A 23,261-nucleotide genomic window follows, 5' to 3' on the forward strand; every position below is an offset into this window, starting at 1 on the left:
GCAAAATTATTGAGTTCTACCTTAATTTTATTCCTACCAACTACCGTAATTTGTGTGATATTATTTTCAATTTCAGGTACTGAACGTAAAATTAATCGAGCCGTGCCTATCCTGTGTAATTTGCCGATATTACCGTTTTTATTTTCTATATGTACTATATATGGTGCATTATCTCCTAATTTATATCTATTATTTAATCTTAAATTTATAACTTTATTTAAATTTGGATTACCTGATCTATCTGTTACCTGATCTGTTGTTACCTTTACATCATTCACCCTAATACTTCTATTCCTTTTCAATTCCTCAATTTCCATCATCCTATCTTCCCCCAATTATATATAAAACTTCCCTCCATCTGGAGGCTTCGGCGGAATCTCCTCCATGTCTATTTTTTACTGCCTTCTCTTCGAGTTGCTTCTGCTACGACTTGGTTTTTGCAGATTCAACCGTTGATCCTAGATGAATTTGATTCTAACACTGTTTTTGCCCAATAAAAACTAATTAACTCGAATAGGATGTTGATTTTACTACTATTCACTATTTACACGTTCAGAATTTAAGAAATAATCGTTTAAATATTTAAATTTTAAGGAGAAACTTTGAAATGCTTCTATACACTTTGACAGTTGTTTGACGTTTTTTTTAAATGCCATGTAATGACGTCGTTTTTATCAAAATGTGACTTAATGTCTTCTAAATAGGATTTTGCTCCTACAAAATTTTTTTCGCAATTAGAAAAGACAATAGAGCAACGTCCTCGACGTGCTATAAAATGTCTGAATGAGGCTAAAAATGCCTCGGTACTAAGTTCAGATACCAATTCTAAGTGCAAAGCCTTAGTGGCAAAGCATACAAATAGGCAAATATAGGCTTTCGTTCGTTTATCATTTTTAAGCTTATTGGCTCGTATCAGAAAAGGACCGCCAAAGTCGACGCCAACGCAAGAAAATGGTTTGGCATTGGATATCCGTAGGTCGGGAAGAGCCCCCATAGGTGGCTGATAATTTTGAGGTTTTAGTCTCCAACAGGAAAGACATTTTGAAAGAACACTACGAATAACACGTTTGGATGAAATTATCCAAAAGTTTTGTGACAAGGCGAAGTGTGTACCTTGAATGCCTGCATGTAGATGAACAATATGAATTTCCGAAATAAGTAATTTGATAAAATTACCTTTGGAAGGTAAAAGAAGAGGAAAGCGCTTGTCATACGCTAATTCTGACTGGCTAAGTCTTCCTCCCACTCTGAGGAGATCATGTGAATCAAAGAAGGGATTTAATTTTTTCAAATATTTGAATTTTATAGAATTACCCTTAACCTGTTCTATTTTCTCGTTCAAATATCTTTGTTGCACTAATCTAATTAGTTGTTTAGTGGCGTTACTTTGTTCCTAAATAGAAAGCCTTCCAACTGTTCGTTGATTGGTTGATTTTAGGTTACCAACAAATCTAAGAACATAGGAAAAGATACGTTTTAATTTTGAACAGAAAGAAAATCGATTACAGAGATTATCGACAAATTCATCAGATGGAAAAGACAAAAGACAACTTTTCTGTTTCAATTCTAAGTTAGGCTCGATAGAATTGGTCAAGGAAAATGACCAGTTATCTTCAGTAGTGCGAAGAAACTCCGGACCCACCCACCAAGCAGGAGTATTTAAGAAATCCTCAGGAAAAGTCCTCGGGATCCGTGATCCGCACTATTTAATGAAGAAGGAATATATCGCCAGTGTTTTGAAGCTATCCTGTCTTGAATATAAGAAATTCTGTTACTGACGAAGGTTTTCCATTTATATGGCTGTGAATTAATCCAATGAAGAACAACAGTCGAATCTGACCATGCGTAAATTCTACTAAACGGTATAGTGAGAGTCTGCAGTACATAAGATAATAATTTACTAAGAATTACTACTGCATTGAGTTCGAGACGAGGAATAGTTTGTACCCTGATAGGAGATACCTTTGTTCTTGCTAAAAGAAAATAAGTTTTGATGACTCCTGTATCATAACACACACGAAGGTATGTAACAGCAGAAGATCCACGTAAAGAAGCGTTGCAAAAGCCATGAAGCTCACAGGAAATAATTCCATTTAAAGAAATATGACGAGGTATAGTAAACTTAGATAGTATAGGCAGTTCAATTTTAAATTGTTCCCACCTTGAAGTAATTTCCAAAGGTGGAGTTGCATCCCAATCTAAATTAAGTAGCCAAAGACGTTGAATAATAGTCTTCACTATCAAAGTGACAGGATTAAGGATACCGTAAGGATCGAATATGCGAGCTATTTGGTATAAGAGATTTCGCTTTGTACAGGAAGCTTGAAGGGGTAAAATTTTGTAAAAGAAATCATCAGATGATGGATTCCATCCAAGTCCTAATACCTTCAACGAAGATTGATCTAAGTCAAATAAAAAAGACTGTTACAGAATATGCTCCAAAGGAATATTAGCGATAGAGAATAACTAAGGGGCATTACTTGCCCATTTTCGTAACTCAAATCCACCACGTTTCAATAAAGATATTAATTCTTTTATAGTAAGAACACTATTTTCTAAAGAATCCTTTCCTGTCACCACATCGTCTACGTAAGTATCTTTTAGGAGTATAGATGAGGCTACAGGCAAGTCCGGTTCGTCGAGTGCTAGCTGCTGTAGAGTACGAATTGCAAGATATGGTGAGCTAGACACACCGAAAGTAACCCGAGTAAGTTCGTATTCAGCAATAGATTCCTGTTCCGAAAAACGCCAAAGTATTCTTTGAAATCTTTGTTGCTCAGGAGCGATAAGAATCTGAGTAAACATGGATTTAATATCTGCAGTTAAGACATATTTATGAAAACTGAATTTAAGCAATAAATTTACAAGATCATTTTGTAATTTTGGACCTGAATATAACGTATCGTTTAAAGACGGAAAGTTAGGGGCGTGTGCGGAAGCATCAAACACAACGCGCAATGGAGTAGTACTGGACTCCTTGTAAATACAATGGTGTGGTAGATAATAAGCATTATTTATTGCCGTACTTGGCTGAATAGGATTTAAATAATGATTATCTATGAAACTTTTGATAAAGCTTGAATATTGAATCTTAAGTGATTCATTTTTGGCAAATCTGCGCTCTAAAGAACTAAATCTTTGTAAGGCTAAACGTTTCGTGTTGCCAAAAGAAGGTATTTCGTTTTTGAAAGGCAGCTTTACTACAAATCTGCCCTCGGAATTTCTACAAGTGGTATCAGTATACAGCTTCTCACAGAATGAGTCTTCCGGAGAATAAGATTTAACTTCTGGTACTTCCTCAATGGCCCAGAATTGTTTTAATGTCGCATCTAATTGCTCAGAATCATTAGCAGAAAATGACGTAAAAAACGAATGAATATTTGTTATATTTGTAGGTGGAATATTTCCCATCAAAACATAACCGAAACTTGTTTCAAGAGCTGAAAGCTGATCATTACGGGTTTTAATAATGCCTCCTGTTAAGATGTAAGGAAAGATATTTGCTCCTAATAGAACATCAACTTTACCTGGAATATTTGCCATTTTATCAGCTAACCTTAAATGTTGAAGATAAGTCAAGTTGTCTAAAGAAATTGGAACAGTTGGCATATTTTGGCAGATTTGAGGAAGAATTATTGCATCTATCTCGCAATGAAAGTTTATGTCATAAGACGAAGAAATGTTCAATTTTACGCCTGATTTGGCTGGGGTGCACATTCTATCAAGACCTTTTATCGATAAAGCCGCATTGAATTTAGGGAGACTTAATTTGTCTGCACATTTTTTACTAATGAAGTTAGCTTGAGACGCACTGTCTAATAAGGCTCTAACTTCCAAGGCTTTACCAAAACGATCGAGAACATGAATTGTAGCTGTAGCTAGCAAGACATTATTTGTCAAAGTATTTGATAAGGTGGAAACAGAGAGCATAGGATCGTTAGATGAACTAGCAACCTCGTTGTGAGAAGAAGAAGAAGAAGAAGAATCATTCGCATTGAGATTATCAAAATGAAGAGCAGTATGATGTTTTTTATTACAATGTGTACATCTTTTGGATGAAAAGCATTTGACCGTAACATGAGTTTTAGACAAGCAGTTTATACAACATTTATTCTGTTTAGCAAAGTCAAAACGTTTTTGAGGTGATTCAGCAAGAAATTGATTGCATTTAAATAAAGCATGATCCGAACCACAAAATAGACACTTATTTTTGACAGAACTGGTCAAAAATGTAGAAGTTTGACGAGATGAATACCTTACGTTATTAGAAGTATCGGAATTAATAGATTTAACATTTTTGTTAACTTGTCTTTTATACGACTCCAATGAAGTGCAACGTTGCAATGCGAATTTATAAACTTCCTCATAGGAAGGTACATTTTTTGAAGCAAAATGCAATTCGAAAGCTCTAACTGTTTCTACATCCCATTTGTCCATCAGTAAATTCATTAGAATGAAGTCCCATTGAGAGGGAGAAAAAAGTAATTTTTCTAGAGAAGCTAAGTTTTCATTGAAAATATCTAATAATTTTCTAAGTGAGATAGGATCATCAGTTTTAACCACACTGGCATTTTGAATATTTTTCCATAATGCTCTAGATAAGTCTCGTTTACCTTCATAGCGATCAATTAAGGTGTTGTAAGCAATTATATAATTAGAATCTTGAAGCTTAATGTTTTTAACTAAATTGTAAGGTACTCCCTTAAGTGATTGCAGAAGATAACTAAACTTTTCTATATTAGAAAGATCAGAATTATTATGAACAAGAGTATTATACAAATCTATAAATGTGGGAAAATCGGTAATCTCGCCCGCAAATATACTTAAATTTAGTTTCGGAAGATTTACATTAGTTTTTGATCTAATATGTGGATCAGCGGACACATTTTGAGTTCCACTAGTAGTATTGTTTAATAAAGAATTGTTTAAAATAAAGAGAAGCTATTTTATTAATACTATTAGCAAATTCAAATCTAATTAATTTCTCCGAATCCAAATTTGCGTCATCCTCGACAGCAATTAAATTAATTAATTCAGTATGTTGATTATTAAAGCTAGTATTGATAGCTTCGTAATCTTTTGCAGCAAAGAGAAACCCTGGAACTAATGAAGCATCAACTAACACGTCATCTGCCAGCTTTTCCATTTGTTTAATTTTACAAATGTCAACGTTTCTCAATGCACGCAAACGAACAATTCTATTTGAGTTTTTGGAAGACATTATTATTTATAGAAAGAGAAATTTATGTAACACAAAGAACCTTTAAAGAATGATCTCAATAAATTGAGTATGTACTTCAATATGTAATATATGTAATACTTTTAAAGTTATGAAACTCAATAAGTATCAGTAAGAATAAATATTTATTATATGTGAGTATGTATAATCGAGCAAACAAAAACACTCCAAGTATTATTTAAACAAAATCCAAAATATATTTATTTAATTGTAACTAGAAATATACGCATAAAATATTTTTAAAACCAAATCGTTCGATAAATATTGCGTTTTTAAAAATTTCCCAAGTTATTTAAAATAAAATATATAATCTTATAAACCCCTTGTATTTAAAGAATTCTAAATTGCACTACGTAGTCACAGAAATTGTACGTGTTTTTGGAAACTTTCAACGGCTGTACTTCGATTTAACAATAGTTCAGGTAGAGGTAGAGGTACCTTGTTTGGGATTATCGGAGCTGATGCCAGATGTTTACCGCTAGAAACACTCACTCATAATTGTTTAAAGGTGCTGACATAATTTTAATATGAAAATAAGTTATATGCAAATTTATCAATTAATATAGATACTGTGTGTGTATGCAATCAAATTACGGTACCTGTGATGTTGATGTAATACTTCTTCTTCTTCCTCAGTGCACTGCGTTGACTCGGGAACAGAATCTTCTCAAAAGGTCACGTGGTCAGGTTACACAAAAAATACTGGAGTGTTTATCGCGCCGATTAATACAAGACTATTTCTAGGATTGAAGTGTGTGTCGTCCCGTAGCTTTGCTCCCTTAAGCATTTTAGGGGGGGGGGCGGACTGTACAGGTCCGTATTAATTCACGATTGACAAGACATGCACACACGTTAATTAAAGAATTAAATATAAAAATAAAATAATAAAAATTATTAATAAAAACTAAGACTATGTGTGGAGGGACGTAACACCCATAAAAACAGAATATTTCACTTGCCATGCCACAAGAAAATAGTTCTAGAAATAAAAAAATTGGGATTAGAATCAACTACCAAATCTTCGTCGAGTATGATATTTCGAGCGATATAATTAATCTCGTATATCGAGCGAGTTATAGATCAGTACAATACAATTATGATTCTAAACAAGAAAGTAACAGTAATTAGTAATTAAATGGGAATAAGCCACAATTAAAGGTTAAAGTACGTTTATTGACGTTTGAATGTTCTCAAAATACAAACATTTGTAGATTGATTTACTAATTTACTAATCAATTTATATTATAATTAATTATATCAATTTACTAATGTTTGTGTTTTAAGAACGATTTTCGAAGAGGAAATTGAAACGTCAATAAACGTACTTAAACTTTTAATTGTGGCTTATTCCCAGTTAAATAGTAATTACTTTAACATGCCACAAGAAAATAGCTTCAGATCAATATTGTGAAAGTAACAAAACATTAAGTGTAATTGGTCAGGTAGACATAGAAGATGTAAACAATATAATAATAATCAGACAGGGGTAAGTAGAGACAACAATTATCCATTCAAAAGGCCAATTAACTTTTATTCTTCATCGCATACTGGTCCTATTTCCTATTCTACTGTGTTGTCACTATTCCTACATAACACAGAAGGTAATATTGGTAAACTTCATAGAATTATAACAGCAAGATTTGTGTGAAATGCGGTCCTAGAAATTAAAATCAGTAGTTTAAATATAGATTGTGTAGGTACTTCCAACAGGAACCTCCGAAATTTGACAGGTGGTAGTAACCATATTATTGATGTCCATATGTAACCATATCTGTCAAATTGGCTGTTGTTTATTTAGACTTTTTTTGCCAAATCACCTTGGATGGATCTAGCCTATAATGTACAACAACACGTGTGACTGATAAAATTGATTTATGAATATGAGTGTTTTGTTCGGGCAGAGTTCTGCCCCCTTCTCTTATTGGACGGACACAATAGTCGTCTTAACGAGAGGACTTTTCCCAGTATAGTGAATAATTTTAGTATACTATTTCAGTAAACAATCAACCAACAACCGTACATCGACGAAACGCAAGATCTGCTGAAAACGTCGCCACTATCCATTAGAATATGTAGTAAAATTCGAGGCAGTTAATTTCACATAGCTCACAAAACCTCGGCCTTTACAAATCACAACTTAGTGAACTTTATTGTTACTTGGAACTACACCGATACAAAATTTAACGGACCCAGGAGCTTAAAGACCAGTCCAGTCGCTACAACCACGAGGTTTTTTACAACCTGGTATCTGCACAGTTTTATACGTTGTAGATAAACCTTACCTTTAGATTGAAAAAGTGCGTACTTTTGAATCCCGCGTGAAAACGGTATAGTTGCAGCGAACCAAGCTAGGGAGCATAGATATCCTTGAACTTTGCGACAGGTCGGCGCACGTAGAAACTAGCAACGTTTTTCGATTCATTTTGATTGTCAATCTTCAGTTTCAATTCATCAGGCAATTCATTTATTGCAATATAACGTGTGACTATTATTTTAGCAACGTAACGTGTGACTGTAGCCTAATATTTAAGATTACACTTTTCAACTCATACGAGAAAGTGAGTTTCAAATGATGATGAAAGAACTGACGTGATGGAATTGGTAGGAAATGGACTAGAGCAGCTATAGATAAAGGATGATTTTGAAGTTGATTTTGGTTCAGTGAATGGACGGAATTATCATCAACAGAATATTTCCCTAAAATTAAGAATACCACATACTCTTTCTTCACAGACGAACAATACCACTCCTTCTCGCAGTAGTTACAGTCTATGCCAGATAACTACATCCTAGAAAAACTAAATTTTTATTCTGCTTAGCTTAACTTTCGTAAAATGCTGCTGCCACTGTTAAGGTTCATATAAATATAAATATATATATATATATATATATATATATATATATATATATATATATATATATATATATATATGTAAATACTTTTTTCTTTTTGGGTGTGGTATAGCGTACTATTTATTCTGAATCCAAGAATAAATAGTACGCCTTAGCAAAGCTCTGTTTTTATTGACTACCACACCCAAAAAGAAAAAAGTATTTACATATATTTTTTCCAAACTAGTCAAAAAATTTTGGACTACTTTTTCTATATATATATATATATATATATATATATATATATATATATATATATATATATATATATATATATATATACATATATATCGGACACAACCGAAATTGCATTCTGCACTGAATATACCTACCTAGGAATTGATTTCGACACCACAGGCACAGACAATAGGGAAATTAGAAAACGAATAACCCAGGCCCGTAGAACAATTGGATGCCTTAACGGAGTTCTTTGGAGCTCAGAAATTGGTAAAAGACGAAAATACAATATATGTGAATCTCTCATAAAAACCAGCTTAACCTATGGTACAGAGACATGGAGACTAACAGAAAGCAATAAAAGAAAACTCGAAGCAACAGAAATGGATGTATTTAGACGATCACTTCGAATATCTAGAGGAGACAGAATTGGAAACGATGAAATAAGAAATCGGATGGGGGTAGATGGATCACTGGCAACAGACATAGAAAGGAAACAACTTATATGGTATGGCCATGTTCAAAGAATGCCAGAAACAAGACTACCAAAAATCGCCATGAAATGGATACCACCAAATCGTAAGAAACGAGGAAGACCAAAAAGAACATGGAAGGAGGGAATAACAAAGGCAATGAGCTCCCGAGACTTGACCGAAGAACAATGGAATGATAGAAATTCGTGGAAATTAGGCATCGGACAACGACGCAAGACGTTTTGAAACCGATATATATATATATATATATATATATATATATATATATATATATATATATATATATATTGTTATGATGTGTTTTTTGTTTGAATGATGAGCAATGAGTATTTTTAATAATATATAGGGTTTTTATCGCGGTTCTCAAAGAATTAGTTTGTAAGTACTTTTTAAATTATCTTTATTATAACTATTATGAAACACACATATATATCTAACCTAGCCAATGTAAATTTAAAATAAACTATCTTTAAATTGATACTCTTATAAAACTAATTAAATTCTATAGACAATGTTAAATTTAAACAAACTATCTTCAAAATTGAAATTGTTATGACACTAACTAAATTATATTAACAAAATTTTGTACCTTTCTTTCACTGAATGCCTAAATGAACTGTTTTCCACTATATATATTCTAATCACCACTGAATGTCTTCGTACTTCGGTTATCCTTGTTTTTGTGAAATTACTTTTTTCCAATTATCAGCTTCTACCAATTTAAGATATAGTTTTCTTCACCAGCATTTATATACCACCAAGCCAACCAGCAAACACCATTTATATTTATTCTTCTTTTCAATATACCAATATCCAATTATTATAAGTTGATTTATACCAATCTCCAATCATAATATAGTTTTAATTCCTTCCAATGTCCATCCAATATTATTCTAATATACTTTTATAATCTTCAATAATTATTTGTGTATAATTATAAATGTGCATTAAATATATGCATAATTTTTAATCTTCATTTAACTCACTATATTAAACAATTGGACTATCTCCAACTAACTTTCATATTTCTTATAAAACTGCTTGACTGATTTACTAAAACTGTGAACAATTGACTTCACTAATTAATTGTGTCTATCTTCTACTAACTTTCATAATAAACTGCTTGACTTCTAACTAAAAACTTAAAAACTGCCCTCTTGAATCCAAATCACGGGTATTTATATCTTTTTGATATTCTAGAACCATCTCGTAAGATATCATGTTCCAATTTGTTCCATTACTTTCATATAGATGTTCTCGAAAAAATATCTGTTCGATCCACCGCCATAATCATTATATCGAGAATGTTCGACTGTAAACAATGGTCATCTCCGCTGATCCAGAGAATTCCATTCTTTTCTATTAATAATTTTGTTTACATTTAGGCTTTTCAGATCAGAATAAACATTCAAATTAGTAACTAACACTCTAATTTAATAAAATACACATTTCAAACAATATTATTATAACCCCACTTTATATTTCTAAAAATTTCCTAAAATGTCACTTAGGAATGGAGGGTATAGTGTGTTGCCTAGTCACATGGCTCACTTAAATCTATTTACAACATAAAATTTACTAAAATACAACTTTTTACAATTATTATATGCTAATTTCTTAAAAATGCCCTCACATAAATAATTTTTATAAAATTCTCTAGTATATAACTTATTTAAAACAACCAAATATTTAATATTATGTAGTATATAACTTATAAATTATTTTCTATAAACCCTAATCGTATCAATACCCCAAAATAATATTTAAAATAAATAATTTACTTATTATTTTTTTAAATATTAATTTTCTCATACCTTATTAAATTTAATAAATCAAAATTTTTTTTTATTTAAAATGTGTTAAATACATCCCTGTTCGCTGTCTATGTCAAAACAGAGAACAACGCTGCACAGTTCGGCTATTCTATGGTCAAACTGTCATGTCAAATGTGGCAATGGATGCGATATCAGAGAATAAAATATAACCTTAATTAAAAATATAATGGATATTGTGTTCTGTTTATTTATAGACAAAATCTAGGAATTATTTCCATTCAATATAAATTGGTAAGTTTTTTCACTTTATTATATTAGAAAGACATTTTTATAGCAATTATAGTATCCATTTTGTGTCTAACCCCAAATTATGATTTTTAGGGTACAAATTAATTTCCATATATACAAAATTCAACAAGTATGATGTCAAATTGATTCAAAATAATGAAATCTACCATCTATTTAACAAATCAAGTCTATTGAATAAAATGGATATATCAGTAAGATGTTAGTGTTAAGTTTATAACCTAGATATATCATTACTTTTTGAAAAATTGTACATTTTTCTTGATTTATTTTTAGTCCAACTTTGTCTAATCTATTTATTATAATTTTTAGGTGTTTCTCATGATCTTCAGCAGTTTTAGAAAAAATTAATATATCATGAATGTAGTGAATTACAAAATGTTCATATTGATCCAAAATATCATGAAGACATCTACATAGAGCACTGCAAGATGATTGAAGTCCAAATGGTAGTACTTTGAATTGATATACTACTCCATCTATCTGAAATCCTGTATACTGTCTACTTTTTCTTTCTAGAGGTATTAACCAAAAACTATGCTGTAAATCGATTTTAGTGAAAAATGACATTTCTGTAATTCTTCCTAGTATTCCATCTTCTAACATATTATTAATTGTTTTGTTTACTTCTTCTCTGTATTTATATGGTATTGGGTATGATTTTGTTTTAAAATCTTTTTCTTCTTTAACTTTTATACTATGGATATAATTTTGTGCAATTCTATTTTCTTTATTGACAAGTCCCTTGTGTTGCTGCAATATGGAAATGACTATTGATTTATATTCTTCAGGGCAATTTAAAACTTTCATCATATCTTCTTCTTTACAAATCACATTATTCTTCAATATGTACTCATTATTCCTTGCTTCCAATTTTACGCACTCCGCCTCGTAGGCATCCATCTGCTTAAAATTTCCATTCCTTAAATATTCACTACAATAATTATTCTTTACATTCTTTTGGGACATTTCCCTATCATCAAAATACATTTCTTCTTCATAAACATCATTATTTTCTTTTAATAATATCCTATCAACTCTTATTCCTTCTTCTACCTCATCTTTCTGCATAAATTTAATTATTTGCCCTTCCAAAGTTACCATTTTTTCTTCAAAATCTATCTTTACTTTCTTCTTTTCCAATTCATCATTTCCCATTAATATATCAACACATAAATCCTTGACAATAAATCCTTGCATATTAATTTCTTTATTAAGAATATTAATTTTAAAATTGGCTAGTTTATCAATTTCACCCAACTTCTTATTATTTGCACCAATAATTTTAATTTTTGGAATCTTTATTATATCTGATAGTTTTAATGTATTAAAAATAAAATTCTCCGAGACTAAAGTACTTTCTGAACCAGTATCTATCATAATCTTAATCATTTTATTTTTGGCCAAAGCATTTATATAAATTAAATTAATAGATTCAATAATTTTCTCTTCATCTAAAGAAATAAATTCAGAAGGTTTTTCATAATAGCAATGGCCTAACTTGTAATTCAGAAAGTTTACTGCACAAAATTTTGATTATTAGAATTGTCAGATTGTATCTGACCACTTGGATCTGATGTCCTATGTCTTTCCCTACTATGACTTCTACTCACATTTTCTTGCCTTGTACTATTTCGTTCCCTGTCTTCGCAGCTTCTATTCCTTCGAATACAATTTACCTGTCTGTTATAGTTAGGTCGCTCTGTATTTCTTCTATTGTTAAAATCTTGTCTATTATTATTAGTACTGTTATTAAAATGTTGTCTATTATAATTAGTATTATTATTAAAATTTTGTCTATTATAACTAGTATTATTATTAAAGTTCTGTCTATTTGGATTACTGTTAGTATTATTAAAATTTTGTAAACTATCACCATACCTAGTATTATTGTTATATGATTGTCTATATTGTTGATTATCATTTTTATTATATTGAAAGTTATTGTTGTTTTTTCTGTTGTTATTATTACTTGTCATATTGCCTCTTTGTATTCTTTGAATAAAATTAATAAAACTATCTATTGTTTGAATATTTTGTACAGTTACGGTTTGCACAACATCAGCATCAAAATGTCTAGATACATTTAAGACTGTTTCATCCTCTCTAAGTGGTGGTTCTAAATATTTTGCAACTGTTATCAATTTCAATGCATAATCTACCATATTTGATTTTAAATTTTGATTATACTTTCCAAAATATAGAATTTCTCTAAACTTGGCTTGCTCTAATTCACCCCAATAATAATTTAAAAATTTATTTTCAAATGTTTGAAAGTTATCTAAATCATTTTCAATACTAGCAAACCAAGTTGCTGCATTGTCATTTAATGTCATTCTAATATAATCTTTAATATCATTAATATTATTCACAAATCTTAATTTATGTTTTAAACTATTTATGTATACTCTAGGATGCAAATTTTTTATATTACCAGAGAATTTAATCCCAGTCTCATTTGTTAAATTTAAGTAAGGTCTCCCTATGTCTCTCATTTGTGAAATATCATCTATTCTCTGTTCCACATTTCTTATTTGATTACTATTTATTTGGATATTTTGTTGTATATCGTCTAATTTTTCTTCTGTGTTTCTCCTGTCTTCATTAATTTTTACTTCTAAGTTACATTTCTCCAACTCTATTTTCTGTTCTATATCTATTTTATTATCTTGAATAATCCTCTTTACTTCTGTCCTCTCATTTTCTATCCTTTTCTTGTAGTCATTCCGTATACTTTTTATTTCATTTGCTACTTTTTTCTCTGCAGTTTGAAGTTTTTTATCCATTTGTTTTTCTATTTGCTTTACAATTTTATTATTATTATCTTCTATTTTCTTTTCTAATTTTCTATAATTCTCTTCCAATTTCTGTTCCATTTTTTTCATGTCCTCTTTGACTTCTTTTGAATTCTCTTCCATTTTTTTCGTATTCTCTTCCATTTTCTGTTCTATTTTTTTTATGTCTTCTTTGACTTCTTTTGAATTCTCTTCCATTTTTTTCGTATTCTCTTCCATTTTCTTGTTCATCTGCATCATTAATGACATCAAAGCTGCCATATTGACATTTTCCTCTCTTTCTGGATTCATTTCTGCAGTATCTTGTGGAACTTGAACTAAACTCTCCTCTTGTATAGGTTGTGTTTCTACTTCCACATCTTCTTCATTCTTTTTGCTTCTTGTACCTTTCTTTCCTTGAGACATTTTGAGACTTTACTTGTTCAAATATAATTAAAAATAAAATCTATAATTTTTTCTTTCTACTGATAATTAATTTAATTATATGAGAGCACTTATCTTCCCAAACTAATTCTTTTAAATAGAGAGCCCCACGTTGGGCGCCAAATTGTTATGATGTGTTTTTTGTTTGAATGATGAGCAATGAGTATTTTTAATAATATATAGGGTTTTTATCGCGGTTCTCAAAGAATTAGTTTGTAAGTACTTTTTAAATTATCTTTATTATAACTATTATGAAACACACATATATATCTAACCTAGCCAATGTAAATTTAAAATAAACTATCTTTAAATTGATACTCTTATAAAACTAATTAAATTCTATAGACAATGTTAAATTTAAACAAACTATCTTCAAAATTGAAATTGTTATGACACTAACTAAATTATATTAACAAAATTTTGTACCTTTCTTTCACTGAATGCCTAAATGAACTGTTTTCCACTATATATATTCTAATCACCACTGAATGTCTTCGTACTTCGGTTATCCTTGTTTTTGTGAAATTACTTTTTTCCAATTATCAGCTTCTACCAATTTAAGATATAGTTTTCTTCACCAGCATTTATATACCACCAAGCCAACCAGCAAACACCATTTATATTTATTCTTCTTTTCAATATACCAATATCCAATTATTATAAGTTGATTTATACCAATCTCCAATCATAATATAGTTTTAATTCCTTCCAATGTCCATCCAATATTATTCTAATATACTTTTATAATCTTCAATAATTATTTGTGTATAATTATAAATGTGCATTAAATATATGCATAATTTTTAATCTTCATTTAACTCACTATATTAAACAATTAGACTATCTCCAACTAACTTTCATATTTCTCATAAAACTGCTTGACTGATTTACTAAAACTGTGAACAATTGACTTCACTAATTAATTGTGTCTATCTTCTACTAACTTTCATAATAAACTGCTTGACTTCTAACTAAAAACTTAAAAACTGCCCTCTTGAATCCAAATCACGGGTATTTATATCTTTTTGATATTCTAGAACCATCTCGTAAGATATCATGTTCCAATTTGTTCCATTACTTTCATATAGATGTTCTCGAAAAAATATCTGTTCGATCCACCGCCATAATCATTATATCGAGAATGTTCGACTGTAAACAATGGTCATCTCCGCTGATCCAGAGAATTCCATTCTTTTCTATTAATAATTTTGTTTACATTTAGGCTTTTCAGATCAGAATAAACATTCAAATTAGTAACTAACACTCTAATTTAATAAAATACACATTTCAAACAATATTATTATAACCCCACTTTATATTTCTAAAAATTTCCTAAAATGTCACTTAGGAATGGAGGGTATAGTGTGTTGCCTAGTCACATGGCTCACTTAAATCTATTTACAACATAAAATTTACTAAAATACAACTTTTTACAATTATTATATGCTAATTTCTTAAAAATGCCCTCACATAAATAATTTTTATAAAATTCTCTAGTATATAACTTATTTAAAACAACCAAATATTTAATATTATGTAGTATATAACTTATAAATTATTTTCTATAAACCCTAATCGTATCAATATATATATATATATATATATATATATATATATATATATATAATAATATAATATAAACAAACTCCTTAATAGATAATAGCATTATTACTTACCTTCAAGTTTTCACTTTTTAGTTCCTTATTCACTAGTTCACAATTTAATGTATTGCTTGTCTGACACATATCTTTCAGGCTTTGTACAATGGACTCTGTCTTCCGTTTACCGTCTAAAATTCGTTGATTTTCTTCTATTTGTGTTTTCATTTTAAATATTCCTCGATCTATGTATACACTGCTTAGATGCTTTAAGTATAATCCGGACGATGGAGCATATATTTTGTTCAATTCTGCATTTGACGGTTTCAAAAATACTAGAAATAGTATACAAAAAATAAATTTTTTCCACATATTATGTGATCTAGTTGTCTTTCTTGAGTTGGGTTCCCATACTTGGTAATAACGTGTATATGATGAGTAGTTATTTTTCCGTTTGCCTTTTGAAATACTACGACACTTGTAAAACTTGCGGCTCTGGAATGTGTTTCTATTATCTTCGCTAGTAGCCACTTTGCCGGTGAAGTTTCATCTAATCGCCATTGTATATATGACAAGTAGTCATGTCTTCACCTGTACCAAAAATCTCTATTTACTTATTTTAACTATTTCCATTTTTGTGGCATATTCGTATATGTTTTACTGGTAGCTAATAAATGAGTACTACACTTTACTCAACTTCAAACAATCACTTAACGATCTATATGAGGTGAATATTTTAATTAGACAACGTGTTCAACAGCGTTCAATCCCCATTTATAATCTTACAAATAAAACATCAATTCATTATAAGTCCATTGCTATGTACCTTGTAATTCTCACCTCTAGACATAGACACTTACTTAAATGTAATTTTAACTAGGAAGTTTTGTAATAGAATTTAGTAATTAATAAAATTCTACCGGTAATATGGATGCAAATATTTTTGAAGAATGGTTTGAAGAAAAGTTGTTAAAAAAATTGGAGCGACCATTCATAATAGTGTTGTATAATGCATCCACCACTCAAAAGTAGAAGAGAGGTTTCCTTTAAGCAGCTGGACAAAAGAAGAATTAAAGTTGTGGTTGACAGAAAAGAAAATTTATAACAGTGACATATTTTTAAAAGTCGATTTTCTTCAAAGGGGTGGAGAGCACAAAATTCAAAAGAAATTTGTCACTGACCAAATGGCTCTTAAATATGGCCACGAAGTTCTTTGACTTCCGCCCCACCATTGCCACTTTAATACTATCGAGTTAGTTTGAGGATAGCCAAAAAGTTTTATTATAAACATACATCTAAAACAACAGATGAAGCTAGCGTTCTTAGTTTATGGAAAGAATAGCTAAAACAAATAAAGGCATAACAATGGCAAAATTGTATTAGATATACGAAAGTCATAATTGTTCAGTCTTTTTAAACCGAGCGAGTTATAGATGAGGTCCGGCCTCTAATTATTCGGATAGACAATTCAGAAGTGACGACTCTGATAGTTAAATATCATATAGTGAATAGGACAAATCGTTTGCTAAAAAGAAGCAACAGAAAAGTATTTCGGGAATTCAATTCGGACTTTGAGGTGTGTTTTAATTAAACGATTAAGTACCTTCGATCTAATTACTGGATTGCATACTCTCCATAGCTTTGGTATTAATTACTGGACTACATGTTTAAACCTTTTGTTTTGCTGAAAACTTGAAAATGATTTAGTGCCACTTTGTTTCAAGGTTATATTTAATACAATGTCTGCAGAAAGTAAAGTCTTGGATGTATTTTATTTAAATTTGGACATACCAGAAAGTTGGCAAGTATTTTACAATTTTTCTACATGCAAAACCATGCGTATAATTTTCACTCTACGCAAAATAGAGACTAATAGAGACCTTAATGAACATTTGATATCAAATAAATTCAAGTATTTGAAATATTTCTTCCCGCTTTTTATTTGCCTTTTATACAGTAAAATCTAATATTATTACTGAACAAAAAATACAGGAAATTACATCTTTTTACTTTTCAATCGATCGGAATTAAATATCAACGCCCCACTGTTTAAAGCCTACTGATCATATCTTAGTTGCATATCGGCCTGGATAGGGTAAAAGGACTTTAGTTACCATTTTTTAATAATAGTTTGCCATAACACGTGTATACAAGTGGTTCATGTAGAAGGCGAGACACGAGATTACATGTAACAAGTGCTTCGTATTGGTAGCACAATAACGTAAATATTTGTACACTAGTGCGCCACCTTAAACGATTTAAATAGACAGTACACTATGCAATGAATAGGTATTATGAAAACAAATTAAAGCTAAAATGAAAAACATGGAACGTAATGTGAATTTTTATATTTAAATTTTGAATTACAGCGAACGCACGCTATATAAAAATCTTAAATACGTCACAATATCTGACAGGTAACATATGCGACGGATGACAGTTTTCCAAACATAAATTATTCCCCATTGATTACTAAACTGATTTACGATTTGCAAACGTACCGATACAGAGCATCACAATTTCAAAGTGACGTAATTTTTGCCCGCCAGTTTAGTCTGCTCCTAAATCAAATGTCAATTATAGTGTTTAAAATGTCAAAACTATTTTTTATTTTCATTTTGTCCTTGGCAAAAAATGTACTGTTTTATTTGTGCAATAATTATTTCCCTATTTGCCAAGTGTTTTATTTATGGCTTTATATATTATTGGTTCGTTGTTTTATAATAAATCCAAAGAAACAGTTCGGTCCTGACAAGTATACTAATTAGTGCGAATTTGTCAGCTCCAAACAAAAACTTAATGATTGATTAAAATTTTTTTATTTTAACAATATAAGTGCATAAGAGTGTGTTCTCTTCCATTCTGTAAGTACTCTTTAAAATTATATAAAACAGAGTCGTTTCACAGGAATTTATTGTATTTATCATAAGTCGGCTTGATATAAAAGGACGTTAAAAAATTGGGCTTTAAAACCATGTCTTCCATGTCATTTCTCAAGATTAAGTGCCGGTTTGCCGGAATTCAGTCACGTTTATAGTTTTAGACGACAATTTTTTATCACACCACCGCTTGCCTTAATACCTGAATCCATATTAATTAATTATGATAACACCAACTCTAGGATTTTTTGTCACAAGATTCCTTGGTATGTTTTTCATGTAAAAGGCAAGGCCATACTGCAGCAAATTGCAAAACAGCCCAAGAATCAGTTTCTGAAAATTATAACGAAAATCATCACTCCCAAACATCTTCGCAATCCACACCTACCCAAATACTTCCAACTAACCCCTCAAAAACTCCAACCGCACAACCAATCATCAATATAGATACAACCCAGTCTACACAAAATAGCTCAAAACGCAGTTTTTAAGAAATAGTCACACTTCCTCCAGCGCAAGACGCTGATTCAGAAAACTCAAGTCTAGACCCGTTTGTTAAACCAAATGATGCTCCATCCAAAAAACCAAAAAAAAAGCAAGGAAAAGACACCAACTCACATACTTATGGAACTGGCCAAGGCATTCATCTCAGAGCAAAACCCTTAATTTATTCTTGATTTTAATCAAATATCCGATCTATTTGAAAATGTTTATGGTGCACAGGATCCAGTCTGCGTCATAAAAAACTACACTAACGATTTAAAAGCTTTAGTGAAAATGCTAACAGCAATATACCCTTACTTCAAACAAAGGTCCATTAAATCTAGATGTACAAAAATAAAAAAGAAACTACTGATACATTTACAGATGACTTTACTTGGATAGTGAGACGTCAAAGATTGAAAGTGAGTTATCTCAGGGATCGAGTCATAAACATCTGTAACGATCCCAAGTTTCTTCTTCTTCTTCACGTGCCATCTCCGCGACGGAGGATGGCAATCATCATGGCTATTCTGATCTTAGAAGCTGCTGCTCTGAATAGTTCAATTGATGTGCATCCGTACCATTCCCTCAAGTTACGCAACCATGAGATTCTTCTTCTTCCTACACTTCTCTTGCCCTGGATTTTCCCTTGTATAATCAATTGAAGTAGGTTGTATCTCTCATTACGCATAATATGCCCCAGGTATTGCAGCTTTCGTGTCTTGATGGTTTACAATACTTCCATGATATCTTCAGGATTCTTCTATACACCCACATTTCAAATGCTTCCAACTTTCCATGCTTCTATCCCATAAAGCAGAGTCGAGAAAATATAGCACCTTGCCAGCCTAACTCTCAAGTCCAATTTTAGTTCTGTTGTACAAAGTACCTTTCTCATTTTATTGAAGTTTGTACGTGCTTTCTCTATTCGAACTTTGATTTCTTTGGAGTAATCGTTTGTGTGATTAATTATTGTGCCAAGATAGTAGTAGTTTTCAACTTGTTCTAAAGCACTACCGTTAATTGTCAGGTTTTCACCATTATTTTGGGTTTTTGATATCCTCATAAATTTTATTTTCTTGTTGTTTATTGATAATCCATATTCCTCTCCATACTCAACTATCTTGTTCATTAGCTTTTGGAGGTCTCCGAGGTTGTCTGTTATTATGATAGTATCGTCCGCATATCTAATGTTGTTAATTGGTGTTCCATTGACCTTGATTCCTGCTGTTTCTCCCTCAAGAGCTCTTTTCATAATTTCTTCAGAATATGCATTGAATAGTAGTGGTGACAATACACACCCCTGTCGCACTCCTCTTTTAACTTCGAACTCTTCTGATGTGTGTTCATTAATGTGAACGTGTGCCTGCTGTTTATAATATAGATTTGTTATAATTCGAAGGTCATTGTGTTGTATTTGTTTTGCTTTGAGGATGTCCATTAGCTCTTTGTGCCGGACTTTGTCGAAAGCTTTGTTGTAGTCTATGAAACAGACGTACATATCTTGGTTCACATCCAAGCATCTCTGGATTAGTACGTTGAATGCAAATAGAGCTTCAAGGGTACCTGCGCCATTACGGAATCCAAATTGAGTTTCTTCAATATCCATATCAAGTGTTTTGTAAATGCGTTTATGAATGATCTTTAAAAACAATATAAGTGTGTGAGACATCAAGCCTATAGTACGGTGGTCGGTGCATTATCTAGCATTTTTCTTTTTTGGGAGACAAATGAAACAAATCCCAAGTTTCAGTTTTTATTTATTATACACGGGCTTCTCTTCAATTTTGCAATGGAACATTAGCGGCTATTACAATAACCTTCCGATGCTCCAAATAATTCTGGCTAGATACAATTCAGATATAATTTGTCTTCAGAAAACTAATTTCAAAAATGAAAAAATAGAAGCTTTAAAACAATTTAAAATTTACTGCAAAAATCGAACTAGCCAAGAAAAAGCCAGCGGCCGAGAGCTATCTTTGTAAAAAAGTTAATTGAAACAGCTGTAATTTCTCTCCAAACTAATTTAGAAGCAATTTTCATTAAACTTAACTTAAGTCCAAATATCTACGTTTGTAACTTATAGCCACCTTCATCAACGCAAGTCGACTCAGAAGCATTAACTGAACTGTTACAACACATTCTCCAACCCAGACTTATTTATTGCGATTTTAATACCCACAACTTTTTATGGGGCTCTTCTGTTATAAATACTAGAGGAAAACTGCTAGAAGAGACATTTGAACAGTCCAACCTTTCAGTCTTAAACGATGGCAGTCCCACTAGATTTAATATATAGAATGGTGAATCTTTATGTATAGACCTTACGATATGCGAACCAGGTCAGACCCCACAGCTCACCTGGGATAAGCTCGACTTCTTATACAACAGTGATAACTATCCACTTTTTATTCATAGTAACAAAAACCAATGTGGATAGACATTTACTCCAAAATGGAATTTAAAAAACCCTAACTGGAATCTTTTTTGCAATTTAATCAAAAGCAGTATGACCACATTTAAAAGTACCTGAAATATAGAAGAGACACTAAAGAATCTTGTTACCATTATCACAAAAGCAGCAGAAAAATCAATAGGAAAGACCACATGCATAAAACAACGCAACCATGTTGCTACAATCGCTACAAAACTGTTGAGAATAAAATTTAATACAGAAAACAACGTGCTATAGCCAAAAAGACAATTAGAAATGCCAAACGCCAGTCATGGACTCAATATGTATCAACGTTAAATGCAAACACTCCCATGACTGAAGTATGGAACAAAGTCCGAAGAATATCCGTATTAAATAGCAATCAGAATATTAAAAGCCTCGAAATAAATGGAAAAGCAGTTACTAGTAATACTGAGATTGTCAAAGTCTTTGCTAAAACATACAAAAACCGATCCAGTAATACTAATTATAAAAAATTTTTGGTTAATTACAAACAGCAAGAAGAAAATAAGAAAATTAGCATTATACCTAACACAGATGAACCGTTAAATTTACCCATTTCTCAATTAGAGTATACAGAAGCATTATCAAATCTCAAAGAAACTAGCGCTGGCCCGGACGATATTCCTAGTATTTTTAGCAAATAGCTTCCAGATAGCGCTCACAAACAACTTCTAAATCTGTTTAATATTATTTGGCTACAGCACAGATTTCCTGAAAAGTGGCATGAATCAACAGTTATACTTATACAAAAACCTAATAGTATTAAAACAAGTTCTGAGTCATATCGACCGATATCTTTAACATGCGTCATGTGTAAGTTACTAGAAAAAAATATTAATAATAGTCTAAGATGGCACCTGGAGAGACAAGATTTAATTATTCCAGGACAAAGTGGTTTTAGAGAGCAAAGGTCAACCATTGGTAATATCCTAGATTTAGAAAGTGACATTTCTGAAGCATTCGCACTAAGGAATAAATGTCTAGCAGTTTTCTTTGACATATCAAAAGCTTTCGATACAGCCTGACACGATTATATAATAAAAAAATTACATAGTTAAAACATCCAACAACACTACATCAGATATAATGAATCCAGAAAATGGCATTCCTCAAGGATCGGTTATAAGTCCTACGCTCTTTATAGTGGCAATCAATGATATTCTTAAAAATCTAAAACCGCCTATAATGGCACACGTCTACGTCAATGGTCTTGTAGTTTTTTGCAAAGATAAAAATATACAAAATATATTTTGTCACACACAGAACTTTATAAAACACTTGGAACTCTGGTAACAAAAAACAGGTTTCTGTTTTTCCACTGAAAAAACTTATTTCATCCTGTTTTCCAAGAAAAATATCACAAACACCCCCAACCTAAGACTACGTGATGAGAACCTAAAACGTGTAACGTCAACAAAATTCTTGGGCATGACGTTCGAAGAAACTCTAAGCTGGAAACTTCATATAACAAATTTGATCTTATCTTGTCACAAGCGATTAAATCTTTTAAAAACTCTGGCAAATAAAGAAGGGGGTGCGTATCGCCAAATACTTTTAATGTTATACAGAACACTAATCAGATCAAAATTAGATTATGGATCTACTGTGTATTCTACAGCCACTAAGACACTGCTAAAAAAACTTGACAGTCTTCACAACCTATCTTTACGTATAATATCTGGAGCTTTTCGTATAACACCAATTAAAAGTAGTTATTGTGGAGTTGGTGAACCCTCCTTAGA

At 31.2% G+C, this 23,261-nt stretch overlaps 1 protein-coding gene across 1 annotated transcript in view; it reads right to left on the minus strand.

Moving 5' to 3' along the window:
* LOC140452637 (multiple C2 and transmembrane domain-containing protein-like) overlaps window positions 1–5,947 on the minus strand; it is a 114,949-nt gene extending 109,002 nt beyond the window's left edge. The window contains exon 1 of the mRNA XM_072546957.1: window positions 5,839–5,947. The gene's annotated coding sequence lies outside the window, so the exon portion shown is untranslated. The remainder of the gene's footprint in view (window positions 1–5,838) is intronic.
* Window positions 5,948–23,261: the final 17,314 nt, after the last annotated feature.

Source organism: Diabrotica undecimpunctata, chromosome 11 (assembly GCF_040954645.1).
Source record: "Diabrotica undecimpunctata isolate CICGRU chromosome 11, icDiaUnde3, whole genome shotgun sequence".
Classification (NCBI taxonomy): Eukaryota; Metazoa; Arthropoda; class Insecta; order Coleoptera; family Chrysomelidae; genus Diabrotica; species Diabrotica undecimpunctata.